The sequence below is a fragment of the Lissotriton vulgaris genome, chromosome 1_1 (genome assembly GCF_964263255.1).
Source record: "Lissotriton vulgaris chromosome 1_1, aLisVul1.2, whole genome shotgun sequence".
Taxonomy (NCBI): Eukaryota; Metazoa; Chordata; class Amphibia; order Caudata; family Salamandridae; genus Lissotriton; species Lissotriton vulgaris.
The window spans coordinates 471,224,417-471,235,087 of NC_141685.1; the positions used below are offsets into that span (position 1 = coordinate 471,224,417).

The following is a 10,671-nucleotide window of genomic DNA, read 5'->3' on the forward strand; positions in this document are numbered from 1 at the left end:
TAGAAGTCAGTTCGCAGAACAGGGAGGATGGGTGGGGCAGCAAGGAATCTATAACTATTAATGTCTCTTACAGATACATCGTTACTGAAGGGAACTTGTTCATCTGAAAGGGACCATAGTTATAGATTCCTTACCTTAGATTAAATACCACAGCAATGCCAGCCCCCGGAGGTGGGTCTGCAAACTAAGTTCACACCCCAAAGTCCTGGAGAACAGAACGCCCAAAAAAGCTGTCTCTCTGGACTTGGCTGTCCAGGCAGTAATGCTTAGTAAACGTGTTCCGGTATGCACACATTGCTGCCTGACAGATGTCAACCAACGGAACTCCACATCCCAAAGCAGTAGTAGCTGCCATCGACCTGCATTCACTTAAGTGAATGCAGGAGGTCCCCCATAATCTGGAGATGGGAGATGGTAGCCTGGGGCGAGTCCGCCGTCAACAGCCAGTCGTCAAGATACGGGAGGACTGGAATCCCTGAACTGCGCAGATGAGCTGGGACCACCGCTATCACTTTAGTGAACACTGAGGGGCACTGGTAAGACCAAAGGGGAGCACAGTAAACTGAAAAAGCTTGTGGACTACCGTGAACCTCAGGTAATCCCGGTGCTCAAGCAGGATTGTAATATGAAATTATGCATCCAATGCTACCATCCAGACTCCAGGGTCAAGGGCACACAAGACTTGAGCCAAGATTAACATCATGAACTTCTCCTTCCGGAGGAAGCAGTTGACATCCCTGAGGTCTAAGATAGGATGCAGGCCTTTGCCCTTCTTGGATACCAGGAAGAAGTGGGTGTAGCAACCATGACCTACTTGTGGCACAGGGACTAGTTCAATAGCTCCCTTGGCCAAGAGATACTTAACTTCCTGATGGAAAACGGCCAAATGATCCTCCGACACGCAATGGAATGTTGGTGGCATGGAGGGAGAGGTAGTCTCGAAGGGGAGGGAATAACCCCTTCAGACTATTTACAAAACCCACCTGCCCAACGTCATGTTGTGCCAGTGGGGTAGGTAATGGCGGATCCTGCCACCCACTGGCAACTGGTGGCCCTGAAAGGTGAGGCAAGGAATGCGTGGAGGCTGCTGCAGGAGGTGGACTGGCCCGCCCGCTGGCCCCCAGAGCCACGACGCTGAGGCCCACATCGTGAGCTGCACAGAGGCTTGGTAGCTTCGCAGGGCTGTGGCTCTGGGCGGAACGTGGTGGGGTACACCTTCCTTAGCCACGAAAGGCAGATTGGATGGGGCGAGAGGTGACAGCGATGTCCAAGGATCTGGCTGTAGCCCCTAGAGTCCTTGAAACGCTTGAGCGCGTTGTCAGCCTTTTCGCCAAACAGACGACAGCCATCTAAAGGCATGTCTTTAAGAGTCGATTGGACATCTCCAGATGAGCCACTGGACCTCAGCCAGGCCTAGCGCCTCAGAGCTCCCGACGTTGAAATCGTTCTACCCAGCGAGTCTGCGGTTTACAGCCCACCACACCAGATGGTGAACTTTACTGAGTCTCGACCCTCTGCAACAGCGTGGGAGAGCATGGCCCGGGCCACCTCTGGGCACTGTGGCAGCACTTGTGCAACAGTGTCCCACACAGTGTGTGTGTGTAACAGCCCACAAGACATGCCGTGTTCACCAACTGCAGCCCTAAGCTTCTTCCCAAGATAGTCCAGCTCCTTAAATTTCCTATCTGGGGTGACTGTAGGGAATGAGCCTTTTGAGGTTGAGGCTTGGACCACCAAGCTCTCGGGGGTAGGGTGTTGGAAGAGGAAAAGCGGGTCGCCCGGGCCAGGTGGTGGCATCGGGCAATCATACTGTCCACAGGAGCCCTTGTGTTGGGCTTTGACCAAGTGCCCAGAAGGATGTCAGTTAAGGCCTCATTAAAAGGCAGCAGGGGCCCGAAGAGTCTGATGCCGGTTGAAGCACCTCAGTCAGGAGGTTAGTCCTGATAAACACTGTAGGAAGCTCAAGGCCCAGGGCCTCAGCCTCCCTACACAACACCCCAGTGTAGGATGCTCCCTCCTCCGCAGCCACGGTAGGGGGAGAAAGCATATCATGGTCTTGATTCACCCAACTCCTCTCTCCAGTCTGGCTCTTCAAGTTGGTCTGAAAGAGGGTCAACAGACACCTCCCAGTCCTCCTCAACCTCCAATGGCTGCCACTCAGGGCGGGAGGGAAATCCATGGATGAAGAATGGGACAAAAGTACCCTCCGGCATCGGTACCGACGTTGGTCCAGCGCTGTGTCCAAGTCGGGGGAGGCTGGGGTCGGCCCGAGCTGAACCACAGCGCCCAGTCTCTGGAATCGGCACCGGGGAAGGTACCGTGAGGTCGACCGGCACCGATCTGGATCCAGGCCTGGATCCATGGGGGTCCTGCGGTGGAGAGGCCGAAGCCGCTGGCAATGAAGGCCTAGAGCCCCCAGCTGAGTGCAAGGGCCCATAAGCAGGCCGGCGGAGTCAGCTGGCCAAACATTAAGTGGAACAGTTTGTAAACTGCACAAAGCTGGGCAGGGGACACTCCGGCTCCCGGAAAGGGAGGGAAGCACAGAGTTGTCCTAGCAGGCTCAGAGGAAGGAGTCGAACGGCGATGCTCCAGGTCCCGGTGTTGCGTCGGCCGACGGATGGGGAGAAGGCGAAGAGTGGCGGTGCTTCTTTGCCTTATTCTTGTGCCTTGACTTACCTGATGAGTGCAAAGACTTCATGACGAATGGTGATGGGTCTGCTACTGGTCCCACAACCTCCCTCGCGACCCGGACCTTGAACGGCGCGGAGCACACTACAGGGCATCCAAAAGCTTTCCGGAACACTCCCGCAAAGACTTCTTTTTTTTATCCCAATGGTGCAATCTGACTCCCAGAGTGAAAGCCATGAACGGGGTGCCCGGACAGTCTCACCGCACGGGCGGTAGATGGCCAGAGTTGTCTTCCTCCTGCCTCTCCTGTGCCCGCAGGTGAGCAAACATTTTTGAAAAGTTGCCTGGGACTCTTGGTGGTGGTTCACTCGACAGGCACGTCGATGTAGAACACAGCTAGCTGTGAGGCCATCAAGTCCACCAACCACACCTTGCTGGAGACCTCAACTTCCACCTCCACAACCAACAAGACCCCAACACCACATCCCTCCTGGACATCCTCCACAACATAGCACTCTGACAGATTTTGACGGAACCCACACACTCAGCAGGAGACACCGTTGACCCTATCTTCACAACAGGAAACACCATCACTTTCAGTCACACCACCGAACTCCCGTGGCCAGACCATCGCTGCATCCATTTCACCTTCAGTACACCTACCATCCACAGAATCCACTACCTGCTCCCATGACGAAATTGGACCAAAATCACCGACGACCAGCTCACCACCACACTCTGCAAATCCACCCCAACCATCATCGACAACAACGACCCCGACATCACAGCCCGAACCCTGCACAGATGGATTTCTAACTGTGCCAACACCTTAGTCCCCCTTAAGAACAACAACAAACACGCCAGGAAAGCCAGCTGGTTCACCACTGAACTCCGAGAGTCCAGACGCACATGCAGTGCCTTGAAAATGCCTGGAGACACTCCAAAACTATAGAAGCCGACAACAACTTCAGAGCCGCCACCAACGCCCACTACCAACTCATCAGGAATGCAAGAAAGAAAGCTATCATACATACATTTTGCTGTGAGGGTTACCTTGTGGGCCATCAACTGCTGACCTCCCCGTAGCCCGCTTGTCTCCCTCCTGCCGCCGCACCTGCAACCTCGAGCGGCCGCTGTGTGGAGGGAGGCCAAGAACTACACCCTCCAGACTGCCTAGCGGCGGAAGACGCCGCCGCCCGCAAATCGCGTGCCAGGAGGCGCATAAGTCCCTGCACAGCCCCGGTGGAGCGGGGGATACATTTTGCTGTGGGGGTTACCTTGTGGGCCATCAACTGCTGACCTCCCCGTAGCCTGCTTGTCTCCCTCCCGCCGCTGCACCTGCAAACTCGAGCGGCCGCTGTGTGGAGGGAGGCCTGGAACTATACCACCCAGACTGCCTAGCGGCGGAAGACGCCGCCGCCCGCAAATCACGCACCAGGAGGCTCATACGTCTCTGCACAGCCCCCGCGTCGCGGGATCGCGCGCGGGTCTGCGCCGGGCTAAGCCCGGGCAAAGGGCGGGCCCTCTACGGCCCTCAGAGGCCAGAGGAGGACGGGACGGGCCACCTCCCTTGACCTATTACATCATTGAGGTAATGAGACTTCGACCCCTTCCTACACATTTATTAAGGGATATCTTGACTGAACAGTAGCTGAAAATGTTCTAATATCCCTAGATTGTCTTGTTTTTACTGCATTACTCTAATATCAGCAAACCCAATCATGACTCGCAAGGGGGCTATCAAGAAACCTTTCAGCCAGGGAGGTTTACGTCCTGGGTTACAAGATCATGATAGGTCATCTCCGCCCGCCGCTAACACGAATGAACCTTGCCAGATTACAGATAGCACACCCACCAAGCAATCTCCTGAATTAACGAAGGGTGCAGCGCAAAACCTCTCGCTGCTGGACGACTTACATTTTCTTTTCAAAGCTAGGTATGCCATTGTAGAAGATAGAAATGAAATCAAAAGTCCCCCACCTTGCCCGCTAAAACAACCAGTATATCTTCTCCAATCGTCAACCAACTGGAACACCCTTCATTACCCAAAAATGTAAACACACAAAATATAGTACTTCCCCAGCTCTCATCCAGTAAAAGTGGGATGGGGTTAACCCCATAGGGAACCAACCCAAACTACAAAAACTGTGCTCTAGCCCCTCATCGACTGTAACTAATCCCCTCCTAATTTCGAAGGAAAAATTAGACCAACTAGTACCTCCTTCCAACTTGATGTTTCTGTTTCAGATCGAACAACTGGTCAGATCTATCATTTCTCCCCTGATGGAAAAAATTACCACTCTAGAGGATAGGCTGCTGGGAATAGAGAAAAGTATCAAGGCCAACTTACCTCCCACCAAAGAAATTGTAACATCTAACTGTTTTCACCCACTTGGTACAACCGAAGTCCCAATGCCACCTCCAAAAAACAGTAATGATCAAATTCATCCCCTAGTCCCTAACTCATCATCCCCAATTGCCCCTAAAGCCCAATCCAAACCGGGTCCATCCAAATACACTGCTACTAGAGTAGAGCCTTATAAAACAACTCATATTCAGCTACCTCCGGAGGCTGCACCTTTCGTGTGTGTCCTTGCGGGAGTCCCAGCACTTAAACATGGAAAAACCGAATGGGAACAAGACCTACTAAATAAAGTCACGTACTGGCTAACTAAAAATAGGCCCTTGCCTCTAGATCTTGATGGTACAATCATGATCGTTAGAAGGGTGGGCTGGTTAGGTCCCCTACAAAAAGACATTGCCGGCGACCTGGTTCTAATAAGATTTAGAAGTAGACTAATTGTTCCTTACCTCCAAACTTTGAATCCCGGAGAAGGTGCGGCCCTATATCCATCTGGGACCTATACCATTTTTACCCAAGCATGGCATTCATCCCTCGAATAAGACCAAAGGCAAAGTCAACATACTCAAGGGGTAAAAGCATCCACGCATTGAGTGGCAGTGGCCTTTCCGCCTTCAATCATCCCGTAACAATGAACATTGGCCACAAGTATGGAAAACTATGAATTGTCATATGGACCTAAGGAACTTATTCCCAAGTTTGGACCAATGTTTCTATTTTTATTTTTTATTTTGTAGATATTTTGTGTGGTCCTGTATGTAAGTTTTTATGACTGCTTTTAACTGTTCGCTTTTATGATTTTAAACTAAAAACGAATAAAGCTTTCTATTCAGATTCAGCTATCTAAGACAAAATCTCCACGCACAGGCACAATAGCAAAGTACTCTTCAGCATCATCAAGGAGTCCGCCCAACCCAATAGTCTCTACATACAACCCCCTCACAAGACCTCTGCGACAAACTCAGCACCTTCTTCCATGACAAAATCTAGTATATTTACAACAACTTTGACAAAGACAGCCAACACACAGAACCCACACCTACCACCCGGAAACTTTGAAGCCAACGATTGACAGCTGGACAGCCCTCACCACCGAAGACACTCTGAAGACAATGAAGTCAATCGACTCAGGGGCCCCCACAGACCCTTGCCCCCACCACATCTTCAACAGAACCTCTGACCCCATCGCCCCCATGCTTCGCCACATCATCAACCGCTCCATCGCAAACGCCTCCTTCGCCTATGACTAGAAGCACACTGAGATCAACCCCCCTCCTGCAGAAACACTCAGCAGACCCCACCGACCTAAAAAACTACAGACCCATCTCCCTGCTCCCGTTCCCAGTGAAAGTCATCGAGAAAGCCACCAACAGCCAACTCGCCAACTTCATCGAAGAGCACAACATCCTTGACTCCTCCCAATCGGCACAGCACGGAAACCGCCCTCCTCGCCGCAACAAACAACATCCGCTTCCTCCTGGACAGAGGAGACACAGTAGCCCTCATCCTCCTTGACCTTTCAGTGGCCTTCAACACAGTCTCTCACCACATCCTAACACACAGGCTGCACGATGCAGGAATCCGGGACAAGGCCCTCAACTGGACCCACTCATTCCTCTCCGGCAGAACGCAGCGAGCCAGACTCCCTCCCTTCCTCTCGGACCCCACACCAACCACCTGCGGAGTCCCCCAAGTATCCTCCCTAAGCCCCACGTTGTTCAACATCTACATGGCTCCGCTCACCCCCATTGTTAGAACCCACAGACTCAACATTGTTTCATACGCAGATGACACCAAACTCACCTCTCCCTATCCAACTAACCCAACGCAGCCAAACACAACTTTCAAGAAAGCATGGAAGCAGTCGCAAAATGGATGAAGAGCAGCTGTCTACAACTCAACATGGACAAAACTAAAGTACTCATCATGGGCCCACACTCCGATGCCTGGTACGATGCCTGGTACGACACCTGGTGGCCCCCCACCCTTGGAATCCCACCCACCCCCACAGACCACACACGCAACCTCGGAATCATCCTGGACTCCAAACTCAAAATGGACCGCCTGATCAACTCAGTCGCATCTTCCTGCTTCCACACCCTCCGCCTTATATGCAAGACCTTCAAATGGATCCCCCTCAAGCACAGAAAGACAGTCACACACACACTTGTCACCAGCAGACTCGACTACGGCAGCGCACTCTATGTCGGAATCAACATAAATTTCACCGCAAACTTCAAAACATTCAGAACGCAGCTGCCAGACTAGCCCTCAACCTGCCACATCACCCAGCACCTGCGCACACTCCACTGGCTCCCTGTCAAGGCAAGAATCACCTTCAAGATTCTCACACAAAGCCCTCCACAACACCAGACCAGCATACCGGAATAGCCAACTGTATTGCTTTGCCCACTTGTGTAATCTGAACTAACGCACACCACTTACTCACACAGAAACTCCAACACTCCTCTGGAGGTGAAAAAATGATCTTTATTCATATTGTAGGCAAAGGCAATAAGTCACTGAAGCTAATAAATTCTTAGACACCGAGTGAAAGGCAATTGACAATGAATACACCACCCTATATATCTATAAATATGAAACTGTGAATACAGGTATATAAACAGTTAATGTACAAAGCACTTCACCAGATGCGTCCGCACCGGAGCCTGCAACATCCCTGTCCAAGCACTGAACACCAAGTCAGGAACCTGTAGAGACCGAGGGCTCAGGAAGTAATCTCTCCGGGCACCAAAGTTGTCCAGTGAGTGCGTCCACTCCAAGACTGAGTTCCTGAGCTCCACCCTACAGACACAGATTTTTATAGTTTAAATCAACATGTTCGAGAAGCCTCTAGCAGGCTCTCTCGCCCATCTATTCACAGGTGTTGGCCCCATCTCTGCATCAGCACACCCAGACAGACCTGGCCAGATTCTGTTTGGGCTGTGCCAATGCATAAGACATTCCTTTCCCTATCTCCGGCCTTGGAGCTTTGCACAGCCATCCTCCCTCTGTCCTAGAGATAAGCCTAGAATGCACAAAAACAAGCTGAAGGTACAACATAACCTCACGAGGCATCCTGACGAGATGCCTCGCACCAGCTTGTACTGGTTTACGTGAAAAACTTGTTTTAAGTTACTGCTGAAGTGTAACTACAGGGCAAGGCAGCACAAAATGGAAGTGTGATGCAACAAAATGGAAGATAAGAGCATTGCATGGAATTGAGGTCAACATGTAATTTAGCACGTGGAAAAAACGTTGGCATTTGATTCACCCAACATACCCCATTGGCCTAAAGACCATAGATCTGGGATGAAAAAGGAAGAGAAGATTGGGAATGCATTGAATGCAACAACATAATGAGATAAAAATGCAAATAATCACTATAATAACACCCAAGATATAACGAAGTTGTCCAAAATTAGGTAGCCACCCAAACAACCAATCCCACCATCTTTGGTCAACATCTTGGGTAACCCCTTTCACTAAATTTTTTAAGGCGTTAATATGTGCATGGATAGATGTAGAATGGTCAGATAAATTAAAACAACATAGTCCATCAAATTCCTCGCAACCATGGTTATGTTTTAGCAACAAACAGTCCACAGCTGCCCTATTTTGCAAAACAGCTTTTCATGTTCCTTGAACACCTAATAATAATTCAGCTAAAGCAGCAGAAGTATGATTGAGATTCTTCACAATTAAACAGGCAAGCTTAGCAATCGTTCTGGCATTATAAACGGATAGTCCTGGCACTCCTACAATGGAAAGAGCCAAACTAGTATATTCTGTTCTAGAAAGCAAATCAATATCGGAGTCACAATGCTCAGGTAATTGAATAGCGGCTCTAGAAGAGCGAACACGTGTAACAGAATGCATGGGAAAAACCATAAGACTTAATCGTGATAAGGCACAAGGTCCTCCAGTTATGTTAGCTGGTAAGTAGGTGTATGAAATATTACCACACGAGAACAACAATTCTTTAGGTAATTTCACATGGTTAACATGGCTAGCGGCTAATACTGTGTGATTACAGACCATATATTTGGTAACATTACTACAAAAGTTGTCATGTCGTGATTGACATAATGTTTGTTGATCAGTGGTCAATTGTTTGCTTTTCTTTAATTTCATTTGGCCACACTTGCCAAACTTGGTAGGGTCACAAATTAGTTGATAGCAAACATCTCCAGTAGAGATATTGTAAGTAACAATATTCGTCATGTTCCTCCAGAGGCTATCTGTAACCTCCAGGCAAAAGCGACAGTACTCATAAAGACTCAGATGTGTTCGAACATCAATTTCCTCCACTACCCCATCAAAGTTAGTTTGGTTGAAGATGTGCAGAAGAACATGTGCAGGGGTAGGTACGGCGACAAGACACGTTGATATCATATCAGCTGTACTCTGAAGATTTCTCATACAGAAGTGGTAAGTGTTCAGCACATTCCCGGCTAAGTAGGTCCAGATGTTATCCGGTTGCTGCAACAATGCTGTCATCCGACTCGGGCGGTTGATCCCCTTCGGCATCCCTGGGCCCCTCCGGACACGCCCAAACACCGACCACACAGCGCAAGCGTCGCAGCGGTAAGCCATACTGTGATCTAGAAACAGAAAACAAACAAATAATCACTCTTGCAAATAACATTTTTCACCAGGTCCCCTTCATGACATTTCCTCCATAAACCGGCATGATGACCATTTGGGCAACGCGGTCATCGGGTTGCACAATCAGCTCATTGTTTCCACTGTTCAATAGTATAACCTTGATCTCCCCCTGGTAATCCGCATTGACCACCCCTCCTAAAACCTGGATGCCTTTAAGGGCAACCCCAGATCGTGGGGCGATTAGCCCGAAATGCTCTGGGGAATTTGAACTCCAATTCCTGTCTCAATCAAGGTAATGTCTCGTGGTTGCAATCGATAGAGTTTCAAGGCATGTAAATCCAGACCGGCAGCCTCTGGTGTGGCACGATATGGAGCCAAAGCTCCGGGAGCTGTCTCCCAATACAGAATCGTGTTTGTGGCCACATGGGGTTTAATCTGCAAAGCTGTGGTCAACATGCGCATCAAAGGAGTCTCTGAATCACCACGGGGTCGGTTGTTCAAAATCTGCAATGCATCAGACAAGTGATCCATCCACCCCTTCAATGACCCATCAGACAACTTTTTCAACTGTTCTTTTAGCAAACCATTCATTCTCTCAATCAAACCTGCTGCCTGTGGTCAATAGGGTATATGATAGATCCACTCAATGTTATGCTGCACACAAAAATCTTGCACCATCTTTCCTTTGAAGTGTGACCCATTGTCACTTTGGACCTGCAATGGAATTCCGTAATACAAGATCAACAAATTCAACGTTTTCAGAGTGCTAGACTGGGTTGCTCTCTTGCATGGAAAGGCAATGAGATAGCCAGAATAGGTATCCACCACTGTGCATGCCTATTGACATCCTCGACTCATTGGCATCGGCCTGATGAAATCAATTTGCCATATCTGCCCTGGAAACTTCCCTCTGCCTAACTGGCCTCTCACTACCTGTGGAACTGGTCTGTGCTGAGTATGCTGACAAACAGGACAGTGAATGATTGCAGTCTAAATCAAATCTAGGGCAATACACATCCCTCTACTTTCAGCCCACCTGCTAGTGGCTCGCTCGCCCAAATGTCCACTTTTCT

General features: G+C 49.8%; 1 pseudogene; it reads right to left on the minus strand.

Moving 5' to 3' along the window:
• Window positions 1-8,260: 8,260 nt before the first annotated feature.
• Window positions 8,261-9,520, minus strand: LOC147747366 (uncharacterized; annotated as a pseudogene).
• Between the last annotated feature and the right edge of the window lie 1,151 nt (window positions 9,521-10,671).